We start from the raw sequence: 16,533 nt of genomic DNA on the forward strand, positions 1-16,533 counted from the left end.
ACCTCACACAGCTCTACAGTGTAACAGTTCACACCGCTAATGACTGCAAGTCAACAGACGGGCTCGTCCGGGATTTGAACCCGGGACCTCGCGCACCCTAAGCGAGAATCATACCCCTAGACCAACGAGCCATGTGGACTGCGGAGTTCATGACAAAAAAGTGGGAGGAGTCTTTCATCCCTTTGATGTTAGAACCTTTGTGACATCACAGAATCAGCATCTCCTTTGATGGTTACTGATGGCGTTTTTGTGGCGTTTTTTTTTTTTTTTTTTTTTCATTATTTACACACAGCACATTCATGTGACAGTTAATGTGACAGTTTATTATATGCTAAAGAAACTTTGGTAAGAGTCATGATGGTCAGCCACATATGTTGGGGATATTTTCAGATCCAAAATACATCCCTGTACATCAGAGTGGTGCTGCTACGGAGTGTTGCATCAGTGGCCACCATCACTTCAAGTAACCCAAATGGGAAAGATCCTTATTGATAGCATTGTTGCGCTTTGCTACATCTGAACTAAAGATACAAATAAAATTATCTAAATTGGCTTTTATTTTGAAATGCTTGTATGGTGCGACTGCTCTTGTTCTTTCTTCAGCTCAAAGCATCAAGGAGTTGAAACGCAGCATAATGATAAAAATAAACAGTCTGTATTTTTTGGGAATTTTTAGTTCTGTCTCTGCATCAACACCATGAACCACAAAATTATCATTGCAATCTCTGGACAAGAGAAACAGTAATTTTGTGGTTGTTGCTGATCCACTGACCTCCTTGACCTTTGCCATGAATCCATACAAAAAAACCAAAGACTTGTTGTGTTTAGTTCACTTGTTGCTGTATCTCCAAAGAGCTAAAGTCTTGTGGAGAATGTGGGCATCGATCCCACTACCTCTCACATGCTAAGCGAGCACTCTACCATTTGAGCTAATTCCCCGTCCATGCTAGCATGCAAGCTAAGCTTTGAGAAAAGGCCGCTTTAACAACATCATCAGGTTTCAAAGCTATTTCGACAGAGTTCAAAATAATTCATTTGCCACTCATGTGCATGAATTCACATGCACACACACACACACAACTTCATGTTGTTGTCCTTTGTACAGCACAAATTTACTTTGAGATAGTGTTGTGTTGCCTTTGTGCAAAATTACTGCCCGTAATAGGACAAATTTTCATTGTGTGCTGAAGATCCCTCACCCTAAGTATCCACTAAGTCATGACATAGCTCACTTGGGAGAGTGTTAGACTGAAGATGTAAAGGCCCCTGGTTTTTGGCATCAGAGGTGGTCCCTGAGGGAGTTAAGTAGAGATGAAAGAAAAGCAGCTTCTGTCAGAAGTGGGATTTGAACCCACGCCTCCAGGGGAGACTGCCACCTGAACACAGCACCTTAGACCGCTCGGCCATTCTGACAACAGATGCTGAACAATTAACTGAAATATTTGCTGAAAATTAGCCCATCAAAGTGAGTCCACAATACACAATGACTGCCTGATTAGATTGCATGGAGGCTCAAAATTCGCACTTCCTCATGTGTGTAGAGCGTTTCACTGGTAAGATTCAGGTTCCATTGCTGGATTCAGAGTCCAGAGTGCTAACCATTACACCATGGAACCCTGCTGGCATGCGCTCATGCTGATGTGAATGGAATTTTAGTCCTTTAAAAGCGTGGGCAGTCAAAGGTCGACCAAAATACCTTTGTCCCAAAACCTTACAGCAGTAGAGGTGAAAGAAAATCTGTCATTTCACACAGTGGAGGTTCCAATGTGAATAGACGGCAGGAGTCACTAATGGCCTAATGGACAAGGCATCTGACTTCAGATCAGAAGACTGAGGGTTTGAGTCCCTTCGTGGTTGGGCAGTTATGTATTACAGGTTAAACCATATTTAATGGTTCTGGTGAAACCAAAGTAGTTTCCCTCGACCAGTGTCGAGGGAAACCGTCTCCACTTCTTATATGAGTAACAACAACATGTAGTGGCAGTAATCAGCTTAAAACTTAAGTACGTCCCTGGGTGGGCTCGAACCACCATCCTTTCGGTTAACAGCCGAACGCGCTGACCGATTGCGCCACAGAGACACACTGACTTCTCCATGTTCCAGTCTGCAGTTCCAGCTAGAATTATCCTAAATGTTGATTGAGCCAACGACTGTCTGCTGTTCTGGAACTGGATACTCAGAGTTCAAATCCTGGACGAGCCCAGCTGTTGCCTTGCAGTCATCAGGGGAGCTAACTCTTATTATATGGAGCTGTGTGAGGTTGGCTGGTTGTGTTATTTGTAGTATCTTGTAAAGTGAAGCAACAGTAACTTTGTGGCTCATGCTGTGCTGCGGAGAGGGGAAATTAGTGATTGACTGCTTTTCACAGGAGACAAACTTTGTTAAAGCAGCCTGTGTTTAAATCCCAGCAGTTCCTTGTGGGTAAAGTCAGATGTTGTTGAAATAAACTACTTTTGGGTTTTTATTAGCTGTAGGTCACAATGATCAATATTAAAAGAAATATTGGCATATTACTAATAAACACTTGAAATATGTCACTGTGTGTAATGATGTCATAAAATATATTATTTTTACTTTCTGAATGGAATAAAATGAATCAAATTATATTATTTCAGTGTCATCACATGCACCTGAAATGTCTTTCTTTAGTCTGTCGTTTTTCCTGAACCACTGAGGCTCTGAGCTGCTGCAGCAGGTGAAAAGAGAAACTGTTTCATGAAGCCTCCTCTCTGCTCAGGGGTGGATCACTGTTTTGGGTGGAGTGGAGTTACTGTTATATGTAGTCACTAAATCAGAAGACAGAGGTTCCACCAAGACTTAAACTCAGATCACTGGATTCAAAGTCCAGAGTGCTAACCATTACACCATGGAACCACAGGACTGTTAGCTGATCTTTATCAAAGGTGCTAACTCGAGGTTCCAGTGTCGAGGGAAACCGTCTCCACTTCTTATATGGTGAATGTGTGCTTCTGTGTTTTTTTTCTTTTGCAAGAAAATGTAAAATAAAATAAAACTTAAAAGTGAGCTGAAAGAAAAGGACCTGTTCTGTCTTAAGTGTTAATGATGACTTTTTGTGTGTGTGGGGGTGTTTTGTTTTGAATTTCTGATCTTTGTTGTCCATAAAGAAAGGCATTAACAAAGCCCCACCTGTCATGTCTCTATTCCCCACCAGTGGGGTGGAGCCCACACTTTAAGAACGGCGGCCCTATAAGCATCCAACAGCATCACTGAGTCACTGAGCACAGTGACAACTGTACACATTACTGGAGGAAGTGATAAATGACATTCAGCCAGTGTGTTAGGATAGCAGAGGAGGGTTTCAAGCCATCAACCGCTGTATTACGGGCCCAAAACAGAGCCTTGAACACTTGTTGACGCTTTGTTTCCTCAGACATGCTTTTAGAAACATGACAGCTAACCCTAAGCTGATCACAGAGAGTCTCTTGAACGGCTCTTTAATATGAACGATGGGAACCAAGTCACACTTTCAGGCCCCCCTTCTTTTTTTATTAGTGCCTCGGGTCCCTCTGTGCCATCAAATAAAATTTTAGGCAGGATAAAAAAGTAAGACACAAAAGGTGAACTGTGATGGCAGGAATCATGGTGTGAACACAGTCGTGCAACTCTTCAGGGAAATACACAGAACAGTCTGTCTTTTCAGGACATGTTTGGTGTGTAGCACAACACAACTACACAGCTCAGCTACTTGTTGACTGACAAAAACAACAGCAAGCCATATCTGAGGCTCTAACTCAGATATTCTAGTTATTCCTTTGTGCATAAATGATTTACTTTGGGGTTGTCCTGCTCAGAAATTCAGTAAAAATGATGATTTGCTATTTTAAATTTGTACAGATCAGCCACAACAACACAACCCTAATCCCTAATCACTGCAGTTAACAGTCCTCTCACCATATGCTAACGGTCCTCATGAATTTAAGAGGATCGTTGTCTGTTCCTGATGGACTAAATGTGTTCTTCATTACAAACCATTACCAAGACCATTGAAACCGCCCGAACAAAGTAAACAGGCAGCTGTGGGAGTGGTTTCATTCAGGTATAAGATAAATTCAGGTAAAAGCCTGAAAGGGAGTCCATTGGACACGACTGGGAAGTTAATGCAAAGACTCTTGAGGAGAAGTTCCTAAGTGAGGTAAAAATGAAAGCTTAATGTGACTTAGTCAATTCAATTGCTCTCTTTTTCCACTTTCAGTGTGAATTGACAAAAACAACAGTAAGTCTTGGAGCCATGTTTTCTTCAGATCTAACTCGGATCACTCCAATCAGAGACACTCATTGTCTTTGTGTCTCATGTCTTTGTGCATAAGTGCTTCTCTTTGGGGTTGTCCTGGATGGAAATTGGACAAAAAAAATGAGGAATGCAATTCTGTCTTTTATTCAATCACCAGGACAACAAGTTTTATAATTTTATCAATTGGGGGTTAAGAAAGTAGTCTGAAAGTCACAAATGTTACCTTAACTTGAGCACTGACTTGACTGTTGAATTCAGTAAGTGCTACTTGTTGGAGCAGTGCTGACTGACAAAGACAACAACTTCTTCTTAGAATGCAACAATGATCATTTCAAATAAAAAGACGGAAGACTTCCTGTTGTACAAGTGCTTCTCTTTGGGGCTGTCCTGGATGGAATTTGGACAAAAATTAATACATTTCTTCAGCTGAATTAGTGCATTTGTCACCAACGTTTCCCCAACTGGAGCACAGACTTCTGTTCTGAGAGCAGTAAGTGCTATTTTTGGGGTAGTGTTGGTGATTTCAGAAGTCAATCACAAGTCAGCAAGTTTTATCAATGATATGGAGGGTGGAGGGTTAAGAAAGTAGTTAGAAAGTCACAAATGTTACCTTAAAGGGCATATTGCAGGTTAAGGACCACATTGAATCAATGTTTAAAAAAAATAATATAGGAAATGTTTTGATAAAGTGTCTCATACGGATAATATCCGTATATTTGCTGCACACAAACAGGACAGACGGTCTTTTGTCCCTCAGCTGGAAAGTGAAGGAGGTAAAATGTCCACAGCAGAAGTCCTGCGGGGTTTTGTCACCGACAGACTCGCCGCCGCCTCCCGGGAGATCTTAGCAGCCGTGGACAGAATGGTAGCCGGATATGAGGAGGAGGCTTCGGGCTTCAGGCAGGAGATCGACCGGCAGAGGAGCCAGCTGGAGCTGCTGCAGCCCCGAGTCCTGATCCACAAAACGGGTCGGTTGTTTTTATGAGTGAGAAAGGCTGAGGACTGTATTTGGCAGATGTAGAATGAAGCAGCTGGAGGAATAACTGTGTTCATATTGTAGCTAATAAAGAGGATTCATTATTGAATCGTTTCCTCCAGATGTTCAGCAGCTGATGGTGAAAAAAGAGGTTCCTACTGAGTTCACCTCCAGTCCGGATCCGGAGGATTCAGAGAGTCCAGTCCTTAAACAGGAACAGGAGGAGGACCAGGTACCAGGACTGGAGGAGACCAGGAACCCTGTGAGGCCGTTTCAGGTGAAGAGTGAGGATGAAGAGATGAATGAACCGGCCAGGAGCTGTGATCCACAGAGTCCTCTTCAACCAGATCCAGATCCAGAGGAAGAGGTCTCAGACTCCTCTGATACTGAAATCAGTGAAGATGATTATCATGAAACCAGAGTGGCCCAGTCAGATGTGAAAATACATGAAGGTGATGCAAATGTTAGAAAATGTGACAGCAATGAAAAACCCATCAGCTGCTCTGAGTGTGGGGAAACGTTTAAAAAAAAGTGGGATCTGAAGATTCACAGTGTAGTCCACACAGGAGAGAGACTGTTCTGCTGTGATGTTTGTGGGAAAAATTTTTTGCAGAAGGCCAATCTTAGGTTTCACATGGTAGTTCACTCAGAAGAGAGACCCTTCAGCTGTGATATTTGTGGGAAAAGGTTTAAACGAAAGAGAAGCTTAGACATGCACATGACGGTCCATACAGGAGAGAGACCCTTCAGCTGTGATGTTTGTGGGAAAAGGTTTAAACAACAGAGCGTCCTTAAAGCACACATGGTAGTCCACACAGAAGAGAAACCCTTCAGCTGTGATATTTGTGGGAAAAGGTTTAAACTACAGAACGCCCTTAAAGCACACATGGTAGTCCACACAGAAGAGAAACCCTTCAGCTGTGATGTTTGTGGGAAAAGGTTTAAACGACAGAAAATCCTTAAAGAACACATGGTAGTCCACACAGGAGAGAGACCCTTCAGCTGTGATGTTTGTGGGAAAAGGTTTAAACTACAGAATATCCTTAAAGCACACATGGTAGTCCACACAGAAGAGAGACCCTTCAGCTGTGATATTTGTGGGAAAAAATTTAAACGAAGGCGAAACCTGAAATTTCACATGGAGGCCCATACAGAGGGGAAACCGTTTGGTTGTGACAAATGGTAAGAAGAGAAAGACCGAAGCAGGTGACTGCAGGATCTTTGCTGGTTGACCAAAAGTAAACTGTAACATGTTTGGTAATTTGTTTTTACTTTTGCTTTGTTGTTTTTTGTCCTCACTCAGTTGTGTTTGAGTCACTGACATATATACCAGAAAAAAAGGTTTTGTCAAAGAATTTCAATAAAACGCAGAACATATTTTCTACTTATTGTGACATACTTTGCTATAAAGTTCTAACAATATTTGTCACTCTGTGATACTGTTTTCTATGTATTCCATGAATGTTTTCAGATTTTATCATTCATAACAGACTCTGGCTGGCAGAAATGAGATCCACAGGTCACAGTAAGGTCACAGGGATGCTCTGGTACCGAAGAGAGCTCATAAAAATATCACTTGAGCAGAAAACAGGAACCAAAGGAATGTCAAAAAAAAAAAAAAATCTGCATCAGTGAAACATTCATTCATACTTGAGGACATCAAGTATCTTGTGACACCCATGAATATGTGCTCACACTATACAGTTTAATTGTTTCAGTTTTGATGTGTTTATTGTGACAGCAGAGCCGTTTTTTCAGTTAATTTTGGATATTTGGAGTCAATCCCTGATTTTCGCAACAAGGGGGCATCACCTCTGTAGTCAGTCGGTTTGATGAGGCTGCTATTCAACTCTCACCATCAGTGCAACACATTGCCTGTTGCCTGTCTCATCATTTTTCCGTTCTTTGGAGAACAGATTTAATCTGTCTACAAACCTGAAGCCAGGGTCTGTTCCATGAACACAACATGCTGACGTTCGCACAGTTGTGCTGTCCTTTTCCTCGACTTTGGTTTCAGAACCATGAAATATTGTTTGAGAGTTTGTCACCGAAGTGGAAAAGATCCTTCTCGACGACAGTGTTGCACTTTGCCTACATCTGAGCTAAAGATACAAATAAAATAATCTAAATCGGCTTTTATTTTGAAATGCTTGTGTGGTGCGACAGCTCCTGTTCTTTCTGTAGCTCAAAGCGTTAAGGAGTTCAAACACAGCAAAACATGTTAAATGATAAAAATAAAGATTTGAAGAAGGAATGAAAATAAAAGTGATGAACTGTGGATGGCGGCCTGCTGTTGATCTGACTGAACAACAATGCAGAAACCTTTAACTTGTTGTTTCTCCGTCTTGTACGGCACACAATTTAACTTTTCTGTTTCCTCATCAGAGACTGGCAGCTGGGCACACATGCCAGGATGGCCGAGTGGTGTAAGGTGCAAGACTCAAGGTTAACTCCTTCCTGTGCTAAAGGCCGTTCTTGTCTCTGAATAGAGACGTGGGTTCAAATCCCCCTCCTGACAAAGAAAGCACTTTGCAAAGTTTGTGGTGAAGGAAGGAAGAGGAAGTGAAGTCACACACCACATGATGTTTCTCTTTCCTGCTCCTTGTTAGTATAGTGGACAGTATCTCTGCCTGTCACACAGAAGACTGAGTTTAATATATAGAAAACCTAAAGTAGGATTTTATTCCATAACAGCAGGACAAAGTGTGTCATTAATCTTTTGGATTCTACAGACTGAGTTCATGTTCAGGAGCTTTACATTTAAATAAACACTGCAAGATCATACTGTAGAGTGCAAAGCTTGGCAGTGGTGGGATTTGAACCCACACCTCTGAAGAGACTGGAGCCTAAATCCAGCGCCTTGGACCGCTCGGCCACACTACCACAAGTCCTGCCTAGCTTGCCTGCAATAATGCCACATGTTTCTGACCCCTGAAAGTTGCATCGAAATGTTTGGAGCAGAGAACGGCAGAAAGATGTCCTTGAAACATCCTGGACACACAAACAATCAGCGTGCAGCATCCAACCTCACAAACTCTCAAGTCCAGCTTCTTTGTATCTTGGTGTATAGTGATGGGATGGTTCTATATTCCCACAGAACATCCCTGGGAACCCGGACACACACCTTCTCCAAATCAAATCTTCCATGTGTCGACTAAAGCTCCAGTGGATGAGACAAAGCACTTCACGGCAATGGAAACGCCGGGGATTGAACGCGGGGCCTCATACATGCAAAGCATGCGCTCTACCACTGAGCTACATGGTCCTTTGACCATAAAGAGGAATCTCTCCTGTGTCCCAAACACCGCACCACCCCAGGAACTGCATGTTCACTGCTGGCACTCACCTTTATGTGGAAACCTCTCTTCCTTTCCAGGGCCAGTCCGTCCCTTTTCCTCATGATCCATAATTAAAAAAGAACGCTCAGGGAATGTCTTTAAAAGGACCCACAAGAGCTGCTGAAACCTGGGATTGAAACAGGGATCTTTAAATCTTCAATCTAACGCTCTCCCAAATGAGCTATTTCAGCACAGCGCACAGTGGAAATGACTTCTCATTATTGCTTCCATGACCTGGAAGTGGAACTAAAGGTGTGTCCCTATCACCGGCCTTGATAATGATAACTGAGCACCAGTGAGTGCTCTCCTCCTCTTAGAGTCCTAACAACAGCACTCAGCTGTGTCTCTCCCGGAATGGGAAACTTGGGCCATAAAAGGAAGAAAACGTTGTTGGCAGGATTCGAACCTGCGCGGGGAAACCCCAATGGATTTCTAGTCCAACCTGAGTCAACCCTCCTGTGACTCAGCATTTTGCAGCCTGGATAGTTTTCTCCTCAAAGGACAGGGCACCTTCTTGTTGTGAGGAAGCACAGCTTTCAACCTTTGTGGAAGTGACACACAATTGTGAGGAGCACAAGCGTTGACTGACACAGACGTGGTTTTAGAGAAAAACTGCAGAGAAACTGGCAGCACTGATGCTGAGCTGCTTAAAGTGTCTGTCTTATAAACAGGACATCCTGCATTCAAACCCCAGCAGTGCTTCACTCTCAGTGGAGTTCCTGCTCATCACTTCCTGTATTACAGCTTTTACTTGCAGTTTCTGGACAAGACAAAGTGGTTGTTGCTGTGTTGAGCAGATGGAAATGTGGTGATTGGCCACTTTTCACAGGAGACAAACTTTGGGAAGAGTCATGATGGTCAGGCAGTGACATTGGCAACGTAACACTAAGGGCTCGTGAAAAAAGTACCCATTTAAAATCAATATGATACCAAATATGATATAGGAGGAATATCCAATGATTAAAATTAATTATTAAGTTGTTGTGATGGTTCAGAAATTAAATAAAATCGGCCCCCTTGTCCGGCCACAGCAACCGTTTAGCTGTCTTTCCATCTTCCATCTTACATAAATAAAAAAATAAAATGTCACTCACTGTTGAAATAGAAAAAAACTTCATTTATAATGGGTTATAGTTTTCAATAAAATAATTGGATTCTATATTCAATTTCTAAAACCTAATAAATATAACCATATAAAACAGCCAAATGACAACATTAATGACGTTTTAAATGACAGGAAACGTCATGTTACCATGACAGCAAAGAGTTAGGGGGGAAGCCCGGCAGCAATTTCCAACGTTATGGGAGTTCTATGTTCGTCAGTCAGGCTACCCAACTCGTCCAGAATGACGAATAAAGGGTGCTCCCTGAGCCTGTTGACACATTGGGAGTGAGAACATGCTGGAAAAACATGTGACATGCTTCTTATGTGAGGTGATCATCAGGGATCGCCCCTTTGTTCAGCTCCATTGGGTCGTACAGTCCAATATGTCCCATATGGTCTGGCAGTGAGGATTCCTGTTTTTCACCCAGGCGGCTTTCAGAATGAGGGTCAGCAATGTAAGGATCTGGTACCCAAGTCATGTGGTTGTGTGATGTTGTGGTGACCCCCAAACAGGACACAACCTCAATATCATGACAAGTGAACAATTAATGCGGTCACCGCGTTTTAAAGAAGTTCAGAGTGTTTCAGAGTTTCTGACATGATACAGACAGACAGATCCAGTGTCCCAGAGAGAGAAGAGTCCCGACACTCCCTGATCTCACCGCGGGGTGGTCACGTGGTTCACGTCAGCCCACTGAACTGTCATGTTCTTCTGTGGAACAGACAGCAGAGACTGAGACATTGCATGCTAAATATAAATAAAATGTTGGCTGTTATTGCATCATTCCATATTCGTAAATGTCAGTTTTACATTTGGGGTGGTGGGGTGACAACTGAAAGCTCTATATAAGAATTACTTAAATAAGTTTTGAAGGGAAAGCATCACGTTTGTGTCAGCTGGGGAAATATTTTGATGATTCAAATGCTCTTTTTGGCGTAGATGGATTATTGGATTTCCTTGATTTTGCTTGTAATTCCTATTGACTTACTCATGGTCTGATAGTGATGGAGAAAGCAGAGTAGCAACAGTCCATTCAGCATTTATTGTCCATCCCACTTCTTCTGATGAGGCAGGAGCTGACCATACAACCATTATAATTTTAAGACTAAGCCATACAGAAAATATGAATCGAATATATTACAGAGCAACAAAAGATCACACCTGGATGAATTAAATTGTTTTTTTGGTTTTTTTTTATTAAACAGTGAGTGAAAACATCAAGAACAAATGTGCATCTGGAGACATCGTCTTCCTCTGTGTCCTGGACACTAAAAAGCAGATGAAGCAAAACAGATGATGTTCAATTGTGTTATGGTTCATTGGTTACAACTAAAAACTTCTGACAGAAGCTGCTATGCACGTTTTCAGTGCATATTTGTATTTTCACTGCAGTTACTCATGGTGTTCAGAGATTTCAGCAGCTCACATCCAACACAGAGACTCTGAGCAGGCCCACCTGGTCTTAGACCCAGACCCAGACCCAGACCTAAATCCAAACCCAGGAGACAGAGGTTGAGTGAGTCAGTGAGGAAGAAGCTGCTCGTTCTCCTTCAACAGTTTGATCTGAGGAAAAGTCACTTCTAACAATATTTGTCACTCTGTGATACTGTTTTCTATGTATTCCATGAATGTTTTCAGATTTTATCATTCATAACAGACTCTGGCTGGCAGAAATGAGATCCACAGGTCACAGTAAGGTCACAGGGATGCTCTGGTACCGAAGAGAGCTCATAAAAATATCACTTGAGCAGAAAACAGGAACCAAAGGAATGTCAAAAAAAAAAAAAATCTGCATCAGTGAAACATTCATTCATACTTGAGGACATCAAGTATCTTGTGACACCCATGAATATGTGCTCACACTATACAGTTTAATTGTTTCAGTTTTGATGTGTTTATTGTGACAGCAGAGCCGTTTTTCAGTTAATTTTGGATATTTGGAGTCAATCCCTGATTTTCGCAACAAGGGGGCATCACCTCTGTAGTCAGTCGGTTTGATGAGGCTGCTATTCAACTCTCACCATCAGTGCAACACATTGCCTGTTGCCTGTCTCATCATTTTTCCGTTCTTTGGAGAACAGATTTAATCTGTCTACAAACCTGAAGCCAGGGTCTGTTCCATGAACACAACATGCTGACGTTCGCACAGTTGTGCTGTCCTTTTCCTCGACTTTGGTTTCAGAACCATGAAATATTGTTTGAGAGTTTGTCACCGAAGTGGAAAAGATCCTTCTCGACGACAGTGTTGCACTTTGCCTACATCTGAGCTAAAGATACAAATAAAATAATCTAAATCGGCTTTTATTTTGAAATGCTTGTGTGGTGCGACAGCTCCTGTTCTTTCTGTAGCTCAAAGCGTTAAGGAGTTCAAACACAGCAAAACATGTTAAATGATAAAAATAAAGATTTGAAGAAGGAATGAAAATAAAAGTGATGAACTGTGGATGGCGGCCTGCTGTTGATCTGACTGAACAACAATGCAGAAACCTTTAACTTGTTGTTTCTCCGTCTTGTACGGCACACAATTTAACTTTTCTGTTTCCTCATCAGAGACTGGCAGCTGGGCACACATGCCAGGATGGCCGAGTGGTGTAAGGTGCAAGACTCAAGGTTAACTCCTTCCTGTGCTAAAGGCCGTTCTTGTCTCTGAATAGAGACGTGGGTTCAAATCCCCCTCCTGACAAAGAAAGCACTTTGCAAAGTTTGTGGTGAAGGAAGGAAGAGGAAGTGAAGTCACACACCACATGATGTTTCTCTTTCCTGCTCCTTGTTAGTATAGTGGACAGTATCTCTGCCTGTCACACAGAAGACTGAGTTTAATATATAGAAAACCTAAAGTAGGATTTTATTCCATAACAGCAGGACAAAGTGTGTCATTAATCTTTTGGATTCTACAGACTGAGTTCATGTTCAGGAGCTTTACATTTAAATAAACACTGCAAGATCATACTGTAGAGTGCAAAGCTTGGCAGTGGTGGGATTTGAACCCACACCTCTGAAGAGACTGGAGCCTAAATCCAGCGCCTTGGACCGCTCGGCCACACTACCACAAGTCCTGCCTAGCTTGCCTGCAATAATGCCACATGTTTCTGACCCCTGAAAGTTGCATCGAAATGTTTGGAGCAGAGAACGGCAGAAAGATGTCCTTGAAACATCCTGGACACACAAACAATCAGCGTGCAGCATCCAACCTCACAAACTCTCAAGTCCAGCTTCTTTGTATCTTGGTGTATAGTGATGGGATGGTTCTATATTCCCACAGAACATCCCTGGGAACCCGGACACACACCTTCTCCAAATCAAATCTTCCATGTGTCGACTAAAGCTCCAGTGGATGAGACAAAGCACTTCACGGCAATGGAAACGCCGGGGATTGAACGCGGGGCCTCATACATGCAAAGCATGCGCTCTACCACTGAGCTACATGGTCCTTTGACCATAAAGAGGAATCTCTCCTGTGTCCCAAACACCGCACCACCCCAGGAACTGCATGTTCACTGCTGGCACTCACCTTTATGTGGAAACCTCTCTTCCTTTCCAGGGCCAGTCCGTCCCTTTTCCTCATGATCCATAATTAAAAAAGAACGCTCAGGGAATGTCTTTAAAAGGACCCACAAGAGCTGCTGAAACCTGGGATTGAAACAGGGATCTTTAAATCTTCAATCTAACGCTCTCCCAAATGAGCTATTTCAGCACAGCGCACAGTGGAAATGACTTCTCATTATTGCTTCCATGACCTGGAAGTGGAACTAAAGGTGTGTCCCTATCACCGGCCTTGATAATGATAACTGAGCACCAGTGAGTGCTCTCCTCCTCTTAGAGTCCTAACAACAGCACTCAGCTGTGTCTCTCCCGGAATGGGAAACTTGGGCCATAAAAGGAAGAAAACGTTGTTGGCAGGATTCGAACCTGCGCGGGGAAACCCCAATGGATTTCTAGTCCAACCTGAGTCAACCCTCCTGTGACTCAGCATTTTGCAGCCTGGATAGTTTTCTCCTCAAAGGACAGGGCACCTTCTTGTTGTGAGGAAGCACAGCTTTCAACCTTTGTGGAAGTGACACACAATTGTGAGGAGCACAAGCGTTGACTGACACAGACGTGGTTTTAGAGAAAAACTGCAGAGAAACTGGCAGCACTGATGCTGAGCTGCTTAAAGTGTCTGTCTTATAAACAGGACATCCTGCATTCAAACCCCAGCAGTGCTTCACTCTCAGTGGAGTTCCTGCTCATCACTTCCTGTATTACAGCTTTTACTTGCAGTTTCTGGACAAGACAAAGTGGTTGTTGCTGTGTTGAGCAGATGGAAATGTGGTGATTGGCCACTTTTCACAGGAGACAAACTTTGGGAAGAGTCATGATGGTCAGGCAGTGACATTGGCAACGTAACACTAAGGGCTCGTGAAAAAAGTACCCATTTAAAATCAATATGATACCAAATATGATATAGGAGGAATATCCAATGATTAAAATTAATTATTAAGTTGTTGTGATGGTTCAGAAATTAAATAAAATCGGCCCCCTTGTCCGGCCACAGCAACCGTTTAGCTGTCTTTCCATCTTCCATCTTACATAAATAAAAAAATAAAATGTCACTCACTGTTGAAATAGAAAAAAACTTCATTTATAATGGGTTATAGTTTTCAATAAAATAATTGGATTCTATATTCAATTTCTAAAACCTAATAAATATAACCATATAAAACAGCCAAATGACAACATTAATGACGTTTTAAATGACAGGAAACGTCATGTTACCATGACAGCAAAGAGTTAGGGGGGAAGCCCGGCAGCAATTTCCAACGTTATGGGAGTTCTATGTTCGTCAGTCAGGCTACCCAACTCGTCCAGAATGACGAATAAAGGGTGCTCCCTGAGCCTGTTGACACATTGGGAGTGAGAACATGCTGGAAAAACATGTGACATGCTTCTTATGTGAGGTGATCATCAGGGATCGCCCCTTTGTTCAGCTCCATTGGGTCGTACAGTCCAATATGTCCCATATGGTCTGGCAGTGAGGATTCCTGTTTTTCACCCAGGCGGCTTTCAGAATGAGGGTCAGCAATGTAAGGATCTGGTACCCAAGTCATGTGGTTGTGTGATGTTGTGGTGACCCCCAAACAGGACACAACCTCAATATCATGACAAGTGAACAATTAATGCGGTCACCGCGTTTTAAAGAAGTTCAGAGTGTTTCAGAGTTTCTGACATGATACAGACAGACAGATCCAGTGTCCCAGAGAGAGAAGAGTCCCGACACTCCCTGATCTCACCGCGGGGTGGTCACGTGGTTCACGTCAGCCCACTGAACTGTCATGTTCTTCTGTGGAACAGACAGCAGAGACTGAGACATTGCATGCTAAATATAAATAAAATGTTGGCTGTTATTGCATCATTCCATATTCGTAAATGTCAGTTTTACATTTGGGGTGGTGGGGTGACAACTGAAAGCTCTATATAAGAATTACTTAAATAAGTTTTGAAGGGAAAGCATCACGTTTGTGTCAGCTGGGGAAATATTTTGATGATTCAAATGCTCTTTTTGGCGTAGATGGATTATTGGATTTCCTTGATTTTGCTTGTAATTCCTATTGACTTACTCATGGTCTGATAGTGATGGAGAAAGCAGAGTAGCAACAGTCCATTCAGCATTTATTGTCCATCCCACTTCTTCTGATGAGGCAGGAGCTGACCATACAACCATTATAATTTTAAGACTAAGCCATACAGAAAATATGAATCGAATATATTACAGAGCAACAAAAGATCACACCTGGATGAATTAAATTGTTTTTTTGTTTTTTTTTTATTAAACAGTGAGTGAAAACATCAAGAACAAATGTGCATCTGGAGACATCGTCTTCCTCTGTGTCCTGGACACTAAAAAGCAGATGAAGCAAAACAGATGATGTTCAATTGTGTTATGGTTCATTGGTTACAACTAAAAACTTCTGACAGAAGCTGCTATGCACGTTTTCAGTGCATATTTGTATTTTCACTGCAGTTACTCATGGTGTTCAGAGATTTCAGCAGCTCACATCCAACACAGAGACTCTGAGCAGGCCCACCTGGTCTTAGACCCAGACCCAGACCCAGACCTAAATCCAAACCCAGGAGACAGAGGTTGAGTGAGTCAGTGAGGAAGAAGCTGCTCGTTCTCCTTCAACAGTTTGATCTGAGGAAAAGTCACTTCCTCTTTTCAGGAATCAACTTCTACCATCTGTCCACTAGATGGAGATAACTGAGCATCAACTTAAAAATCCTCTGGTCTTCCATGTGTGAACGATAATACCAGTGAATTAAACAAAGATCGTCCCTGGGTGGGCTCGAACCACCATCCTTTCAGTTAACAGCCGAACGCGCTGACCGATTGCGCCACAGAGACATGACGAGCCTCACACCCTCACAATATTTCATGCTGTGGTTGAAAGAGGAGGGAGAATATTGGAAATGTAGGTAAAAAAAAAACAGAGCTTGAACCTCACTCAGGTACCACCTCTGATGCCAAAACCCAGGATTGAACCAGGGACCTTTAGATCTTCAGTCTAACGCTCTCCCAACTGAGCTATTTCGGCTGGATGGCTCCAGTTCTGGTGGATTTTCTGTGACAGTTCTGCTTGTTTTCTCTTGAAAGAGAGTTTTTAATTTAATTGAGCCGTTCAATCTAAATAATACCTCGAGACCAACAAGCCCTCAAGGAACACACACTGAGGAAGGTGGTGCAGCTCAGCGGTAGATACAGTCCATCCAACTTTGAATTAACCTTAAACAGGTTTCAAGGATATTTAGAGAATGTTCAAGAAGGACCAACATGGACAGGCAAGATTCAAACCCACTACACACACTTTGACTTGATTTTCCAAC

The 16,533-nt window shown here is 42.5% G+C and overlaps 1 protein-coding gene and 8 non-coding genes across 9 annotated transcripts in view; all 9 read right to left on the bottom strand.

Annotated features, from left to right (window-relative positions):
• The window catches only part of LOC115051719 (NACHT, LRR and PYD domains-containing protein 3-like), a 318,526-nt gene that overhangs the window by 68,177 nt on the left and 233,816 nt on the right, over positions 1–16,533 (bottom strand). The gene's annotated exons all lie outside the window — the stretch shown is intronic.
• Positions 60–131, bottom strand: trnap-agg (transfer RNA proline (anticodon AGG)). The gene has a single exon. It is a non-coding gene; the product is annotated as a tRNA-Pro (tRNA).
• On the bottom strand, positions 867–939 carry trnaa-agc (transfer RNA alanine (anticodon AGC)). The gene has a single exon. It is a non-coding gene; the product is annotated as a tRNA-Ala (tRNA).
• Positions 1,331–1,413, bottom strand: trnal-cag (transfer RNA leucine (anticodon CAG)). The gene has a single exon. It is a non-coding gene; the product is annotated as a tRNA-Leu (tRNA).
• trnan-guu (transfer RNA asparagine (anticodon GUU)) lies at positions 2,007–2,080 on the bottom strand. The gene has a single exon. It is a non-coding gene; the product is annotated as a tRNA-Asn (tRNA).
• trnal-uag (transfer RNA leucine (anticodon UAG)) lies at positions 8,030–8,111 on the bottom strand. Its single transcript has one exon. It is a non-coding gene; the product is annotated as a tRNA-Leu (tRNA).
• On the bottom strand, positions 12,639–12,720 carry trnal-uag (transfer RNA leucine (anticodon UAG)). Its single transcript has one exon. It is a non-coding gene; the product is annotated as a tRNA-Leu (tRNA).
• Positions 15,981–16,054, bottom strand: trnan-guu (transfer RNA asparagine (anticodon GUU)). The gene has a single exon. It is a non-coding gene; the product is annotated as a tRNA-Asn (tRNA).
• trnaf-gaa (transfer RNA phenylalanine (anticodon GAA)) lies at positions 16,172–16,244 on the bottom strand. The gene has a single exon. It is a non-coding gene; the product is annotated as a tRNA-Phe (tRNA).

The sequence above is a fragment of the Echeneis naucrates genome, chromosome 2 (genome assembly GCF_900963305.1).
Source record: "Echeneis naucrates chromosome 2, fEcheNa1.1, whole genome shotgun sequence".
NCBI lineage: Eukaryota > Metazoa > Chordata > Actinopteri > Carangiformes > Echeneidae > Echeneis > Echeneis naucrates.